The sequence below is a fragment of the Ovis aries genome, chromosome 6, assembly GCF_016772045.2.
Source record: "Ovis aries strain OAR_USU_Benz2616 breed Rambouillet chromosome 6, ARS-UI_Ramb_v3.0, whole genome shotgun sequence".
In the NCBI taxonomy this organism is placed as follows: Eukaryota; Metazoa; Chordata; class Mammalia; order Artiodactyla; family Bovidae; genus Ovis; species Ovis aries.
Genome location: NC_056059.1, coordinates 44871716 through 44890256, shown reverse-complemented (window position 1 = coordinate 44890256; position 18541 = coordinate 44871716).

The following is an 18541-nucleotide window of genomic DNA, read 5'->3' as shown; positions in this document are numbered from 1 at the left end:
TAAATATGAGCCAACCTTCCTGCCAAACTCGGCAGGTTTTCTAGGCCAGCAACTCAGGGTCCGTTCAATATCACTCTGAAGTCAGGGGACCAGGAGCCCAAATTGAGGCAATCATTCTTTGGAGAACTTCACCATCAAAGGAAATTGCCCTGTGTTGTCTCTTAGAACACTTCACACTTCATTGGGAAGCTATAAAAACAATTACCAGGTCATTAGTAAAGGTTATTATTATTTTTTTAAGATCCAAAAGCATCCCTCCCAGAATGACCTTAGCCAGCCTTGCAGTGAGAGACAGTTGCTGCAATGGAAAGAGTGAGAGCTTTGGAGTAGAAACTGAGGCTCCCAGCACTGGGTGCTTAAGCTCCGAGCCTTGATCTCCTGAACCCTGTGCTGAACTAGGAGCCCTTCCTGTGTCATTGGGCTATTTGTGCAGTTGAAATAAGGTGACTTTAGGAATAAGACCCTCCATTATCCTGGGCACTTAGAAACCACTCTGTAAATGAAATTCCTTTCTTTTCCTGGTTCCATGCTGCATGTGTTTGAGGTCAGAGGTATGAATGGATAAAGCAGGAAGGGTTGAAATGGACATTAGATCCATCAGGATAGGTCAGGTTGTGCTACAATAACAACCTGAAAACCTTAGCAGCTGACAACAATTGAGTTCAAATTTCTCATTCATGCCCCATGTCCATCATGGGTCGACGAGGGAGCTCTACTAACCAGAGCCACTCATAACTCAACAGAACCTTGGCAGATGTGCCATTTTTTTACATGATTCCAAGATCACAGAGGGGTAAGAGGGAATATGATGAATTGTGTGCTGGCTCTTACAGTTTCTGCCTGGAAGTGATACATGTTAATTCTACTCACATTTAATTAACTAAAGCAAATCATGTAGCTACTGTTGAGATCAACAGTGTAGGGATGCACCATGCTACCGTGGCATGGACTGGAGGTGTAGGAGCGGACCATTGTGTAGGAATTTGGACCAAGCCAATGCCCATTCGTAATAAAAAGTAGGTAGAAATCTAGCAAGAGTTGAGGCTTTGAATATGGTCTATCCTATCATACCAACTCAAGATAAATATTTTTTCTATTCCAGACTCATGTGAGGATCTGATAAGAGGTATAGGATCCCTCCCCAGGGAAAAATACTCTTGAAACATAAATGGGAAAAAATTACATGCAAGGAACTAATTACATTAGAAATGTATTTACTTCATCTGTGTTCAATCTTTAAAAAAAATCATTTCCCTCACTTTTGATTATTCAAAAATTAACGATCCATTCCAGGAAGAAAAATAAGAGCAACAAGACAAAAGTCAATCTTACATATTCTCAAAGGTAAATTTCACTTTTAAAAACATGATATTTATCTTGAAATAGATGAAATTGAAATTGTAATATACAATTTGACATGATCTGTACATGACATATCAATACCCAACCAGTTGGTTTTTCCTTTGGAAAATATTAAACGTTAACTCACAAAAGAAACAGAGCCCCCATTTGAGAGAAAACTTATACCAAGGAATAACGGCATTCTCCAAGACAAGGTCTGAAACACAGATCCTAATGTTAGAGGGCAAGTAACTCCATTCTGAAGGAGATCAGCCCTGGGATTTCTTTGGAGGGAATGATGCTAAAGCTGAAACTCCAGTACTTTGGCCACCTCATGCGAAGAGTTGACTCATTGGAAAAGACTCTGATGCCAGGAGGGATTGAGGGCAGGAGGAGAAGGGGACGACAGAGGATGAGATGGCTGGATGGCATCACTGACTCGATGGACTTGAATCTGAGTGAACTCCAGGAGTTGGTGATGAACAGGGAGGCCTGGCATGCTGCGATTCATGGGGTTGCAATGAGTCGGACATGACTGAGTGACTGAACTGAACTGAACTGAACAAAATATTTAGTTAAAGTTATTTAGATCCTAGGAATGTATTTTTTTTTTAACAAGGTATTCCAAAGATAGGGCATTCCAGTGATAGTTTGGCAGCTCAACAAGATCAGAATTCTGGGTCAACTTTTCTACAATTCTCTTGGCCTCCTCCTCATGGTCACAAAATGGCTGCAGCAGTTCCAAACAATACCTCTTCATAGGTTTTGTTTGTCAGTCACTGAATCATGTGTGACTCTTTGCAACCCCATGGACTTCAGCATGCCACGATTCCCTGTCCTCCACTATCTCCCAGAGTTTGCTCCATCTCATGTCCACTGAGTTGATAAGGCTATCTAACCATTTCATCCTCTTCCACCCTCTTCTCCGATTGCCTTCAATCATTCCCAGCATCAGGGTCCTTTCAGTTCTTCACATTAGGTGGCCAAGGTATTGGAGCTTCAGCATCAGTCTGTCCAGAGAATATTCAGGGTTGATTTCCTGTAGAATTGACTGGTTTGATCTCTTTGCAGTCCAAGGGACTTTCAGAACACTGTAATAAAAGAAATTTCAACAATTCCAAAGTTAGGTTGCTATTTGACAAAGGTATGCTTCAGTTTTCTTTATCTGCTCCAAGTCCCAAATAAGCTAGGCCAAATCCACATAGTAAGGACTTCCTCAAATCTCGCTATCAGTTCAGTTCAGTCACTCAGTCGTGTCCGACTCATTGCAACCCCATGAATCGCAGCACGCCAGGCCTCCCTGTTCATCACCAACACCCGGAGTTCACTCAGACTCATGTCCATCGAGTCAGTGATGCCATCCAGCCATCTCATCCTCTGTCATCCCCTTCTCCTCCTGGCCCTAATCCCTCCCAGCATCAGAGTCTTTTCCAATGAGTCAACTCTTCTCATGAGGTGGCCAGAGTACTGGAGTTTCAGCTTTAGCATCATTCCTTCCAAAGAAATCCCAGGGCTGATCTCCTTCAGAATGGACTGGTTGGATCTCCTTGCAGTCCAAGGGACTCTCAAGAGTCTTCTCCAACACCACAGTTCAAAAGCATCAATTCTTCAGCACTCAGCCTTCTTCACAGTCCAACACTCACATCCATACATGACCACTGGACAAACCATAGCCTTGACTAGACATACCTTAGTGGACAAAGTAATGTCTCTGCTTTTGAATATGCTATCTAGGTTGGTCATAACTTTTCTTCCAAGGAGTAAGCGTCTTTTAATTTCATGGCTGCAGTCACAATCTGCAGTGATTTTGGAGCCCCCCCCCAAAATAAAGTCTGACTATTTCCACTGTTTCCTCATCCATTTCCCATGAAGTGATGGGACCAGATGCCATGATCTTCGTCTTCTGAATGTTGAGCTTTAAATTAACTTTTTCGCTCTCCTCTTTCAGTTTCATCAAGAGGCTATTTAGCTCCTCTTAACTTTCTGCCATAAGGGTGGTGTCATCTGCATATCTGAGGTTATTGATATTTCTCCCAGCAATCTTGATTCCAGCTTGTGTTTCTTCCAGTCCAGCATTTCTCATGATGTACTCTGCATAGAAGTTAAATAAGCAGGGGACAATATACAGCCTTGACAGACTCCTTTTCCTATTTGGAACCAGTCTGTTGTTCCCTGTCCAGTTCTAACTGTTGCTTCCTGACCTGCATACAGATTTCTCAAGAGGCAGGTCAGGTGGTCTGTATTCCCATCTCTTTCAGAATTTTCCACAGTTTATTGTGATCCACACAGTCCCGTGGCTTATTTCACTTGAAAGACATGAATAAAAAATTGTGGAAGATGTTTTGACCAAAGAATTTTGTTCTGAGACAATACAAGTTTAGACATGGTTTCTGCCTTTTAAAATCAAGCCTTCTTATGAAAAATACCTTGTCCAGTGTATTTGCAAGGTGGACAGACATAATTTTGCCACACTATGGGCACTGCAGCATTTTTAGGGGAGTGGTGTTGGGAGTCCTTATCATGCTCACTGATAAAAAAAAAATCACAACAAAGAATATATGTAAATGTGGACATCACTTCTTTTTCTTGATATTTTCCAATTAACCTAGGCCTTAATTGGAAAATACCAAGAAATATCATCTCCCAGTGATGGCTGTGTTGTGGCCCATTTCTATCAGTGGATGCTCCTATCACCAACAGGAAGTCAGGGTAATGGCTAGTATGTCTATTATCAAGTAATACCCTTCCCATGCAACATTAGTTTGTAATGAAACCACACATCAAAAATATGATTACATTTACAATGAATACAGTCTTCTCATAAAGACAGTTTACAAAGTGACACCAAAGAAAATCTAAGAGAAAAGACTAATCTTTCCACCAGGAGATCTTTCATGGACCACAGGTCAAGAAATCTGCTTATGAATTATTTAGTTCTTTTCCTACTGGGACAGAATGGTAAATGCTACTCTCAGTGTTCTGCCTCTAAGAGTCAGGTGATGCTAAGAAGTTAGGATGCAACCGGTTTTCAACCCTTCACTCATCTGTTGCTCCAAGGGTAGACAAAACAGGTTTGAGTGAAAGGAGGGACTCTTTGATGCACTCAGTGGAGGGTGGGAAGTAAAGTCTTCAGTGAAGCATACATGGGTCATGGGTTTGAATCCTGACTTCCCCACTTTCTACCACTGGGACCTCTTTTCAATCAATTATTCTCTCCAAACTTCAATTTCCTTACCTGAAAAAAATAAAAGACATCATTACCCTCAGGAGCCCTGAGCATGTAAAATGACTAAAATTGATATTGTGTTTATGATAGAAAGTGAATGTTTTACTATTTAAGAATGTCTTGTAAGCTAATTCAATGAGCCTAAGTTTCTACTCACAGGCAGGAAAAGAATCCACCTCTTCCCCCAGGGAGCACATTTAATGGGAAGGCAGGAGAATGACAAAGTTGGTGTATAATTCTATCCCCTAGACCTTTCGCAGCATCTGTTTCCTATAGAAAATCAAATAAGAGGTAAGTTGAATCCCCCCCGACCATCCCTCCCCCACCCATCACCCTGGGTATTCTGTCCAACGTTAAAGGCTGCAGCAGGGAGAGTAATCAAGACTCACATTTGTAGACAACTCACATCAACCCCTGGTCTCTAGATGCTTCAGCTTAGCTGTGGCAAAAAATAGGATGGACAAGGCACTTGGTTTCTTCACCTTGGATTTGTTCAGGCCGGAGGAAGTACCAGTAGCCATATCCAAGCTCACAACTCGATGTCTTAGGCCAGTCATTCAGCTTGTCTTCTCCCACCCTTTCCATTTACCTTATTTATATGTGATTTTGCTCATTGTAATGTCACTAGGGTGAGCAGAGGAACGTGATTACCAGGACAACCAGTATTGAAGCTGGTACCATTCATTCTTAACTACGACCACTAACCCACATGATCAGTCTCCAGCTGGGTCCTGAACTCACTTCATCTTGTGGTTGCCAGATTGTAGAGCCTTACACATTTTCACCATATTGCTCACATGTCTAACTAGCCAAACATATTCCTTTATATTCTACTTATTTAATATATTCATTTCCACAAGCATATGGTTCATTATGTGTAAAAATGAATATAGGTATTCATATATGTATGAATATATGCAAACCATCTTATATACACCGAATAGATCTTATGTACTTATTATTTAACCTAATAGATTATTCTTCCTGTCCAGATTAAGATCTTAAACACTAGCCATCCATCTCTCTATTATAAGAGTTCTGATAAATGTTTGCCTCCCTTTTTAAGAAACCCACTCTGCATTTTTATGTGTACTGATAGTACTTCATGTTTCCTACCAAAGATGTTGAAGAAATTGGATCACACTTCCTGCAGGGCCAGAGCCTACGCAAGTCCAAAGTTGCCAAGGATTCTGTGAACTCCTGGGTGACCTTGGGTTCTTGAGGTCGCCTTCAGGTTCCATAATCTTCTCATGCTGCCTCCCGTCTGCTGCCTGATGTGAAATGAAACTCCTCAGTCCCCTCTCTGTGGTCACTCAAATCAAACATAAGAGGAAAATATTATCTGAGAATACAAATTCATGGCATTTCCCCCACCCTCTCATCCTCAGTTAACGGGGCAAATTCTGACACGTTTTACTCCGCATTTTTCTGTCTTATCCTTTCCAACCCCTTCCAGGCCCCTTGCAGGCAGATCTGGGTACTCTTTGGGTTGGGAAGAGATGAGGCAACAAAAGTGGGGATTGCATCAGGAAAGGCAGAGCTTTTTCTCAAAGAGAGAGAGTAAAAGAAAAGAGTAAGAAAGTGATGAAAAAGAAATGACAGAGAGGAAAATTAGAAACACTCTTTTGAGTTGAGTATCAGAGAAAGTGGATCCTAGCATGTAGTTACTTACTTACTATTTTTACTATTTATTTACAAGATTGACGTAGCTTTTCTTATGTGTCAGGTACTGTTTTGAGGGCTTGACAAAGGTAAATTCATTTCACTCTCATCACCTAATTAGTAGGTACTGCAATCATCCTTATTTTACAGATGAGAGACCTAAAGCAGTGGCTTCCCAGCTGGTGCTAGTGGTAAAGAACCCACCTGCCAATGCAGAACACTTAAGAGACGCGGTTTGATCCCTGGGTCAGGAAGATCCCCTGGAGAAAGGCAAGCAACCCACTCCAGTATTCTTGCCCAGAGAATCCCATGGACAGAGGAGCCTGGCAAGCTACAGTCCATAGGGTCGCACAGAGCTGGACAGGACTGAAGGAACTTAGCACAGCACAGCACAGCAGAGCATAGAGAGGTTAAGTGATTCAGCAAAGATCTCACAGCCTATAAGTGGCAGGACCAAGTTCAAAGTCTCAGGGTGCCTGACCCAAGGTCCATGCTTTCAGCATTGCTCTATAGTTCTATAGTCCTTCTCATGAGGTTTACTAACTGCATTTCCTTGTATGAGATTACAGGCATTCAAGTAAAGCTTGGAATTAGGTACTCATCTTAGCTAGAATAATGTATTACTTTGCCCATGACATCAACTTGAGACTGGGTCATGTGGGGCCCTGGAATGTATTTGGCTTTTAAAAGAGCACTTGGGGAAGGGTCCGTTCAGTTCAGTTGCTCAGTTTTGTCCAACTCTTTGTGACCCCATGAACCGCAGCACACCAGGCCTCCCTGTCCATCACCATCTCCCAGAGTCCACCATCTCCCAGAGTCCACCCAAACCCATGTCCATCGAGTCGATGATGTCATCCAACCATCTCATCCTCTGTCATCCCCTTCTCCTCCTGCCTTCAATCTTTCCCAGCATCAGGGTCTTTTCAAGTATATCAGCTCTTCGCATGAAGTGGCCAAAGTATTGGAGTTTCACCTTCAACATCACTCCTTCCAATGAACACCCAGGACTGATCTCCTTTAGGATGGACTGGTTGGATCTCCTTGCAGTCCAAGGGACTCTCAAGAGTCTTCTCCAACACCACAGTTCAAAAGCATCAATTCTTCGGTGCTCAGGTTTCTTTATAGTCCAACTCTCACATCCATACATGACCATTGGAAAAACAATAGCCTTGACTAGATGGACCTTTGTTGGCAAAGTAATATCTCTGTTTTTTAATATGTTGTCTAGGTTGGTCATAACTTTCCTTCCAAGGAGTAAGCGTCTTTGAATTTCATTGCTGCAATCACCATCTGGTGGGGGACAAATTAGGGGTTTGTGATGAACAGATACACACTATTATATATAAAATAGATAAACAACAAAGACCTACTGTATGGCACAGGGAACTAAATTCAATATCCTGTAATAAACTATAATGGAAAAGAACCTGAAAAGGGAATTATATACATATATATATGTATATATAAAACTGGGGGCTTCCCTGGTGGCTCAGATGGTAAAGAATCCACCTGCAGTGCAGGAGACTTGGGTTCGATCCCTGGGTTGGGAAGATCCCCTGGAGGAGGGCATGGCAACCCATTCCAGTATTCTTATCTGGAGAATCCCCATGGACAGAGGAGCCTGGCAGGCTACAGTCCATGGGGTTGCAAAGAGCTGGACACGATTGAATGACTAAGCACAGCACAGCTCAGCATATTTAACTGAATATGTATATTTATATATAACTGAATCACTTTGCCATGTACCTGAAACTAACACAACATTGTAAATCAATTATACTCAACAAAGTTGTTTGTTCTGAAAAAAAAAAAAAAAAAAAAGACAGGGGAGTACTTGATTGGTGGGATCCTCTGAAGATGGGAGGATGTGGTTCAGAGAGGAGTCCTAACACAACCTTCTGCCTCCTTCCAGCCTCCTCTTCCTTCCCCTTTCCCACTCTCACCTTCTTACCGCTTTGCTCCAGGATTGCCTCAGAAACTCCAAATTCTTCTTCAATTATACAGCTTTTTTCAATGGTCTTCTCTCAAATACACATGCACAGAACTATCTTTGTGCTCAGATAGACAAACTGCACTGAACTCATTGCTCTTTAGACATTTTTAGAAGTTTGCCTTTGGTTGAATTCTCTTGTTTCTTAGGTTTCTGAAAAGATGAGTCAGCACCCAGTTTTACTAGAGCCTGATACATAGCATGCTGACAAAGACAAAGGGAGGATACCCAGAGCTATCAAGAAGAAACATTTAGAGTCACCCTTAAGAGTTGCCTTGGAAGAATGCTCCTGCCTGACTTTGCTGTTATCCAGGTTCCCTTCAATTCACTCTTCTGATAAGCAGAATCTAGATGTTGGTGCTTCCAGATATAATTGCTTAGTGCTAAATCCCTGAAAAGCCAAGGCAGAGAGATTTTTCAAAAATCTGGCTCCTTTGATATCAACTGTAACTTGGGCCCAGTGGAGAATGTTACTTCTTATTGCCAAATTGCAAAAACGCCCTCTTGAGTCTCCAAAAATATCTCCTCTCTGAAGAGTTCTTTGCCTCAGAGAGGAAGGGTCGAAACAGCCACTGAGTAGAAGGCAGCAGACATTAGTCACACCGGGGAGAAGCTGCAGATAAATTTTAAGAGCCACTGCAAACGCAGGCCCATACGGTGTCCGGGGGCACTTTTGTTTTAGCAGATATATCTTGGGATCTTTGAAGGAATGGTTGCACTGCCAACTCGTCAATTAATCAACTCTCCCAAGGTCGCCCGGGACACTATGGATTGGGCTCGGGTAACAGGGGCCTGGAGGAACTGGCTTTAATTAAAGGATTTGTGCAGTAATGGAATCCTCAAATCCTTTGAGCAATGTTGCATGAACTGGGCCTTTCAATCCCTGTGTGCATTTTCCATGGCTGTGAAAAAGCAGCAAATATCCTGACCAAGCACTTTGAGGGAAGGTGTTGTTAACCCATTTAGAAACCCTGCTGAAGGACACATGGCTGGGAAACACGCCCAAGCAAATGAAAGAGCAAAAAGAGCACTGCGCTCCGCAGCAGAGTTGAGGACATCCATTCTCTAAGCTCGTGTGACAAAGTCCTGCTAGGTCATTACTGTTTTAAAGAGTTGCTTTGTGGACATTACCAGCTCTCTTCATTGGAATTGTTAGCCATGATTTGGACAGAATCATGGAAATCTCAGAGTAACAGTCTTGTAGTTTGTGAGGCCTGAGGACAGGGTGGGGTGGTGAGGTGGGTGGGGGGTCTCTGGATGAATGCTGCCCGTAGATGGCTTTGACATGCAGAATATTCTTGCAGGGCGTTTCTTCACTTCTGAAAAATTCAGCTGCTTCCTCTTGACCAGGTGTGCACCCTCTGGGCCCACTCCTCACACAGCCCCACCTGTCTGGCTCTTGAAGGTATTTTTGTACGCATGTGACCTTGATCAGACATTTCTCTGAAGCTGTGCTCATCACTTCGCTGTCATTTGGCACATGCAAGATTCACACACATACACACATTACTCTCATGGGTGTTCCAACCTGTGGGCTGCCGCACAGCAAATATGGGCTGGAAATAATGCCAGTTCCCAGAGGCTGATGGAAACTCCAGCTGTCATCTGTTTGTTGCACACCTCTTATCAAAGTCCAGGGAGCTCAGAACCTGTGCGATATGACTTAGTCCTCCAAATCTCTGCAGTGAGCTGTGATTTAACTTCCAGGCATCAACTATTTTATCAGGAACTGTTTAAGGTCATCTTTTTGACAAACAGCTATAAAATTTTAATATGTTGTTGGATGTCTCTTATCTAAGTAACCTGCAAGGCTGGGTTACTCTTGGAGCTCAGAACTGGGAAAACAGATTTCTTTCTGTCTTGATAGCTGGACATGTATAGTACATGTGTCTTAGTCAGCCCAGGGTACCATAATATCATAGACTTGGTGGCTTAACCAACAGAAGTTTATTTCTCACAATCCTGGAGCCTAGAAGTCTGAGATCAGGGTGCCAGCATGGTCAGGTTCTGCTGATACCTAATTTCCTGGCTCATGGGGGCCACCTTCCCACTGCGTCCTCACATGGCAGAGAGAGGGCGAACTTTCTGGTATCTTCTCTTATAAGGACACCAATCCTTTCAGATCAGGGCCCTACCCTCATGATCTTATTTAACCTTAATTAATCCTGTAAAATCCCACTCCAAACACATTACTTTGGGGGTTACTGCTGCTGCTGCTGCTGCTGCTGCTGCTAAGTCGCTTCAGTCATGTCTGACTCTGTGTGACCCCATAGATGGCAGCCCACCAGGCTCCCCCGTCCCAGCGATTCTCCAGGCAAGAACACTGGAGTGGGTTGCCATTTCCTTCTCCAATGCATGAAAGTGAAAAGTGAAAGTGAAGTCGCTCAGTTGTGTCCGACTCTTATCAACCCCATGGACTGCAGCCTACCAGGCTCCTCTGTCCATCGGATTCTCCAGGCAAGAGTACTGGAGTGGGGTGCCATCACCTTCTCCATTTGGGGGTTAAGGCTTCACCATATGTTGGGATGGGTGGATACAATTAGTCCACAGTAACACATGTACACAGTCCATCCCATTTTTGATCTCTCAAGTGATGCCAGGCATATCGTACCTAAGCTTTCAACGCAATTCCATTAGCCTCTTTAATCTGTAGTTTATAATTTGCTCTGACCTATTGTCCCCATTACTCAGTCTTAGTCTTTCATCCTTGTATTGATATGGGGATTTATTTTATTATTGCTTATTTACTTAATACGTGTAGGTATGACAAATCTTTCAAACATATTTTGGAAGATGATTATAAATAAGGGTGATAAAGGAACACATTTGTATCGTGACACCATGAGGAAAGACACCATTCAGACATGTTTGTTTGTCTTAAAGATCTGCCTAGGTTGTTTCTGAAGGTCTTGGCTTGTAGCACTCATAAAACTAAAGTCAGTCTTGTTGAAAGGTCCAATAACAACTGCTGGTAATGCTGAAAAACAGGGGAGCTCTGTTTTCTGTACTTTTGTTCAGGAAAATTACTCCCAACAAAAGTCTTAGGACTTGGTAACTGGATCCTCCATCAACCATGGACTCAACAACTGGACATCTTTGGCTTAAAGTCATAAATATTTGACTAGTAACTAGATTCTTCCCTCTTGCTCATGCTTCACACCCAGTCTGTTATGAATTTTTAGTGATTCCGCCTTCTCACTATCTTTCAGATACATTTTCTCCTCTTCATCTCCTCTATCTGCTCCTGAGTCTGGGCCGTCTGGGCCCTCACTTACATTGTTAAGTAAGCTCTGTGGTGGACACCTGTCATGTCTGGGCCCACCCAGAACTCCTTCTGTATTTTGAAAATGTCCTCACCTTCACAAGACAGAAGCCCCAGCTGATTTTCCCAGCTTCCCTTGCGACCAGGACACAGACATTAGCTTGGCCTCCAAACATCCACGTAATGAACTTTGACTCAGAAGACATGATGTGGTGTCACAAGTGCCACGTGGAATTCACCCTGGCAAAGATGGCGGCAGAATCTTCTGCTTCTGGGGGAGTGGAAGGCACGCTCAGCACCTGTCCCCGGGCATGGCCCTGGGGTGGCGGCAGAGGCGTCACTGCTGTCCCTGTTCCCGATGTGGTTTGAGCCCAGATGCTGGTTTCACAACTCCTCTCTGGCTCTCCTAGAGATTCTAGGGCTTGGCTCTAGACCTCGGGGAAGTCATGGTCTACTGAAACTAGCTTGAGTGGTTTTCTGTTATTCACCATTAAGATCTCTGTGTCAGATAACATCTTAGTTTTAAACAACAGAATCTGACTTGGACTGTTAAAGTAGAGAAGTGACTGATTATATGTGAAGTCTAAAAAATGAAACAAACTAGCGAATGGGACAAACAAAAAGAGGCAGACCCCCAGATACGGAGAAAAATGGATGGTTACCAGGGGGAAGCGGGAAGGAGGGGAGGGGCGAAAGAGGGGGAGGAAAAAGCATTACTGTAGGATTATGTGAAATCACCTGTGTGAAACTTTTGAAAATTGTAAAGCATGGCAGAATTTAAAAACCCTTCCAGTCAATAAAAATTAACTATTAATTAATTAAAACTTAAAAAAACAAGAAGGTCATTGACTGACTCTCATTTTCAGAAGGATCCAGTAAACATTCATTCTGAATGTCTCCCATTCCTCAAGGCAAGTACAACTAAAACCCCTAGACATCATAAGAACAGAAGTCTCTGAGAGAAGGCTGAATGGCTGGGGAATGTTTTGCGTGGGTTTTCTTTTTGCCTGGTACATCCCAGATTGGATCCTGAAGAAGTTAGAAATCCAGAAGCACCAGTGGATACAGACCAAGTCTACAGCCATACCACCCTGAACATACCTGATTTCATCGATCTCAGAAGCTGAGGAGGGTCAGGCCTGGTTAGTGTGGATGAGAGACCAACAGATACGGACCAAAAGTCCCTACCTCTCTGCCAAAATGGCCAGGACAGGGAAGCCAAGCAAGACAGAAAATAAACATCCTACTCCAGCCAAACACCACAGGAAATACTGTGTCCCACTCCCTCCCCCCTCCCAGCAAAGGCCCAGAGTCTAAGCTCCCAGTCCTGCCAGGCTGTAGTGAGATGCCCCAACCTCCTTCCTGGGACAACATCAGAAAAGGCCAAATAGGGAGCCAAGACCCCAACCCTAGCAGGTAGTCCTGTAGGGACAGAGGGAAGAAGCAACTCCCTGCACCGTCTGGATGTCCTTGGGTTCTACCAACTTCCTCCTTTCAACAAACCTCCGTTTTCATTTAAGCGGTTTGAATAGATACCTAAGTCTCACATCCAACTCAGACAAAGGAAACGCAACAAGATGCCTGGTACATTTACATACTAATTGTTCAAAAGATGGTGCTGATCTTGAACCTGCCTCTTAAACTATACCCCGTACCTTCAACACTGCCTTTTTTCTCCAGTGAAATGTCACTTTCTCTAGAAAGTTAGAGAGGCTCCACATCCTGCCTCTCCAAGCAGCCTCTGGTTTCCCTTGGTAGTCCTGATGGTGTGTGTAATTGTACATTCACCTGGGACACGCCTCCACACCAACTGAGGCTCTCTGGGAAGAGCAGCATGTCAATTCAACCTCACACATCCAACAAGACACGAGGGCAAGAAGTGCATTAGGTGCTCAGTAAATAACACTTGAACGAGCAAGCCTCTGAAGCAGGAGGTCCGTCACTCCCCCGGGTACTGCTCAGGGCTCTCATGATGATGCAGGAGGTGATTCAGGCTGGGTATGCAAATGTAAGAGGTCAGCCTCTTAACAGTAATGCATCTTCCACTTCTCCTCGCTGCTCTCTGCCCAGCCTGCAGACTCCCAAAAAGGAGCTGACCATGATCTCCCTTCCTCACTAGTCCATTCCCGACAGAGAAGAGAGGCAAGGAGGCGGCAGTTACCCTTTTTCCCCAGAAGCAGGACCTGGCTGGAGGGTTGGCAGCTCCTGCTGCCTGCTGCCATCCCAGCTCATGCTGGGATACTTGAGAATGAACTCTGGCTGACCTGCAGCTATGAACTTCACAGCGCTGTCAGGACAACTCCCTCCATCTTCCAGAATTTAAAATATCAGTGTTTTTTCTGTTGACCTCCATCACTTTAAATTGGTCACGTAAGGAGTGCGTTGCGGTGGCTGTTGTTTTTAAGTGGGTGGAGGATGCTTTTGCACCGAGACCTCTTTTGGCCTGTTGCTGCCTAGAACAAATGTTGCGATCAAATTACCATCCCCTGAAAATAGCAGCCTAAATGGGAAATGCTGACAGCTTCCAACCTGAGCCGTGCACATGACATTGATAGAATACCTAAGATAAATAGACATGGGGAAAAAAAAGAGAGAAAAGCCTGAGGTAGAGGTTTCCTTAACACAGCAGATAGGGGTGGCTCTGCACCTTCTGTAAATAGTAGGGAAGAAGACACCAAGAGCGCAAGGTGGGAAGCCTTTGCTGACCTCTGCCTGGCATTGTGTGCCTCTGGCATTGTTCTAAGAAACAAACCTGGCTCTGGAATGAGGTCTGGTCATCAGAGACATGCTGCGATCTCCCCCACCTCCCACCCCAGCCGTGGCCACGGACTGTGCCTCTCAGACCACAAGGAGTACATGTGGCCTTATATGCATTTGTAGAGCTTTGTATCTTATTCTGAGTTCTTTGTGAAAGAGGCGTGGCAAGTATATAACACTGTTTTACAGTTAAGAACCGTATGGACCCTGGTGGCTCAGTCGGTAGAGTCTGCCTGTAATGCAGGAGACCTAGTTTCGATCCCTGGATCGGAAAGATCCCCTGGAGAAGGGAATGCAACCCACTCCAGTATTCTTGCCTGGAGAAGCCCATGGACAGAGGAGCCTGGTGGCTACAGTCCATGGGGTCACAAAGAGCCAGACATGACTGACTAACATTTTCGCTTTCACTTTCACAGTTAACAGAAACCAGCAGTAGCACACAGCTCATTCAAGTCTGGAGCACAAACATTCTGATTCCCAATCTGATGCAAATTCTACCAAAATCATGTTTGGAACTTTAAATAATAATGATAATAATAGTAATGATTGCTGACATTTATTGAGCATTCATCATGTGACAGGTACATTATCCCATTCCTACGAAGTAGCGCTGTCATTATCGACATTTAATGGGTGAAGAAATTAAAGCCCAGGGAGGTTAAGTGTGACTCAACCTTTGACTTGTCCAAGGTCACACAGCTAGCAAGTGGCAAAGCCAGAATTCTCAACCCTTAGACATGAGACCTCGCCAAGTTTAACGTTAAGAGAAAGAGTAACGCTGTTTATGTATTTGATTTTTTATTCATTTCCTTGTTCTAAAAGTGATCTATTTACATTGTTTATAGAAATTAACGGAGTTTCATCCAATGGACTATTCTAATAAAATTTGGAGTTTTACCTCATGGCATAGAAAGATATACCCAATAAACGTTTACATAAACAGCATACAACATTGAAAGCACACTAGATAGAGCTACAACTGTGTATAAGCACAGGAAAACAAAAATTCCTTAGGAAATATACCAAATTATGATCAGCCATTGTGCTAGAGCGGTATGATTATGTGAGGTTTTGTTCGTTCGTTCGTTTGTTTATATTACCTGTCTGCCAATGCAGGAAACATAGAAGGTGCAGGTTTGATCCCTGGGTTGGGAAGATTCCCTGGAGGAAGTCACGGCAAACCCCTCCAGTATTCTTGTCCTGGACAGAGGAGCCTGGTGGGCTACAGTCCATAGGGTCTCAAAGAGTCAGACATGACTGAAGCAACTTAACACACACACATTTCTAAATTTTCTAGGGTTTTTTTTTTCCTTTAAAAAAAAAATAAGGAAATGTGAAAATCCTCCTCCAAACATAGCTTGACTTATTGCTTTGAATCTCTGGCATGTTGGGAACCACAGAGAAAAAGTAACATTACAAAAAGCAAGAAAGGTGGGAGCAGCCCATGTTTTTCATTTTTATTACATCAAAACATCAAGGAATTTGTCTTGATAATACTAGTAAAAATTGTCCCTACTGCTTCTCCAAAGGGAGGAAGGGGACAGGAGGGAGAAAAAAAGAGAAGGAAATGAAAAAGGGGGTGAATTTTGTTGCACAGCAGAACCATTAAATTTCATTGCTTTGTTTGGGAACTGCTTAACAAGTCCACAAACACTAATCTTGCTGGGTAATTAAAACCGGTGTAAATGTCACTATTCCAAGCTTTGACATTTGGTTTGGGTCCTGACAGGGCACAATGAATCATAGAGAAGGAACCTCCCTGTTGCGAATCCATGTGTTAATAATCCTGGCACAAGGCTTTAATATTCCTCAAGATACTTGAAAAAATCAGTCTAGCCAGATATATGCCATCCCTTCCGCACTTCATCACATGCTGCCTGGAGGCACCTCCTCCTCTGCTGTTTTGTATTGTGTGGTTGTCTTGAATCATTTAAACTTCCACACGTGAGTGTCTGGATTTCCTGTAGACATGGCATCTTTCTGACTGAGTTTTATTTCCTAGTAACACACTGTTACGTACATCAGAGAAGGTCAACCACACTTGAATACTAATAGCAACAACAATAATAACAGCTGCCATTTATCGATCACTTGCTTTGCATTAGACACTGTGCTTGGTGCTTAACATTCGTGCCTGGAGAATCCCAGGGACGGGGGAGCCTGGTGGGCTGCCGTCTATGGGGTCGCACAGAGTCGGACACGACTGAAGTGACTTAGCAGCAGCAGCAGCAGTGTGTTAGAGCAGACAGTCAATCAGACTAAACCTCAAATCTGCAATTTACTAGCTCAGTAACCTTCAGCACATTTCTTCAGCCTTCCTGCTGCTTCCTTTCATCATAAGGTGAGGAAACGATACTACCTTACTTCTTTAAGTTGTTGCCAAATCAAATCGGTATAGGTTGAGTACTTGCACGTGGTAGGCACTCCATAAACGTTAGCCTTGATTATGCTCATTCTACAGGACTTCCCAGGTGGCTCAATGGTAAAGAATCTGCCTGCAATGCAGGAGGTGCAAGAGACATGGCTTCGATTCCTGGGTTGGGAAGATCCCCTGGAGGAGGAAATAGCAACCCATTCCAGTGTTCTTGCCCAGAAAATTCTGTAGGCAGATAAGTCTGACATAGCTGGACATGCGCGCATGCTCATTTTATCACTATGGTTGTTCATTCTTAGAATGAGAGGACTCTGGCTTCTCCCCACCTCTGCTTCTCCCCTAGGCAGTACCATCTCAAAAGATGGCACCACCTCTACCCTCATTGCCCGTGTCAGAACACAAGCTCCAGCCTTGAGCTCCTTCTTTTCCTCCGAACCCCAAATCATGTAACCAGTCCTCCAGAATATCCTGAATCCTCCCACTGGATTCCATCCGGGGAAGCAGCATTCAGCAGTGGTCCTGCCTGAGCTAGGAGCCTGCCTCCACCACTTATTACAGGCAAAGTAACTGACTGCTCATTTGGGATAATAATAGAACCCACTTCATAACAGTTGCTGTGAAGGCAAAACAAGATAATCCATGTAAAGCGCTTGAAACAATGCCTGAACATAGAAACCACTCAGGCGATGTTATCCATTGTTGTTGTTATTAAAATGTCCACTACTTCTAGGTCAGTCTGAGCTGCCATGGGTTCTCACTTGAATGGAGGTTGAAGCCTCTTAATTAGCCTCCTTGCTTCAGTTCTTATATTTCAATCCTGTCACCACACAGCTGCCAAAGGGATATTGTTACTTTGTAAATAAAACTGTACCCCTCCACCACTAAGAACCTTTCCATGGCTTGCCATTATCCTTGGATAAAAATCCAAACCCTTAGCTCTGACCTACCAGTCCATATATGAGGTCCTCTGTTTGCACTGACCTCAGCTGGGACTGTTAGACTCCTCTTACTATTGTCCAGAGACACCAGCTATCCTGTAGTCCCTTACATGGGTCTAGCTTCAGCCTGCCTCAGGGCCTTTGCTCCTGCTGTTATGTCCCTCCCAGAATATTCATTCTTGCCCTTTTTTGTATGTGAACATCTCCACAGCTCACACCTTCTCTCTTCTGCCAGAATTTCCCCTCCCTCCACACACTCCTGTCTTAGCATCTTATTTTCCACTCTTTACAGCCATGTTTGACAACACCTTGTTTGTTTATTTGTTCACTGGCTTATCTTCTGCCTGCCCAACTAGCATACACCCTGTTCCAGTTAATACGGTGGCATAACAGATCATGCAAAGCTGATAGACAAAACAACTGTTTATTAGGCTCACAGACTGTGCAGGTAAGGAGGTCAAGTGAGGCACAGTGAGGATGCTGATCTTTTGGGGGTCTCAGCCAGAACACCCACCCAAAGGCTGAAGGCTGGAACAACTGGGCTCTTTGGGCACCTTTTTCTATCTCTGAGTAGTCCCTCCATGTGGTCCCTCCATCACAGCAAGTGATGTAGCCTCTGTGTGAGCTCAGGGATCTCAAGGCACGTGTCCTGAGGGAGGACCGAGGGAATGCTGTCTCATGTCTGTGACATAGACTTCAAAGTTACACAGCATCACTTCCACCTCAGTTGAGGGCCTGTCCCAATTCAGGAAGATAAAGAAGTGCCAGCAGTGTCATCATAAGAGACGAGAATGTGATCTACATCCATTCATGATGGAATATTATTCAGCCTTAAGAGAGAGAGAGAAAGAAGTCCTGCCCTTTTCAACAACATAGATGGACTTGAAGGACATCATGCTCAGTGAAGCAAGCCAGACATCATCAGTGAGTCCAGTTGCTCAGTCGTGTCCCCATGGACTGCAGCACGCCAGGCCTCCCTGTCCATCTCCAA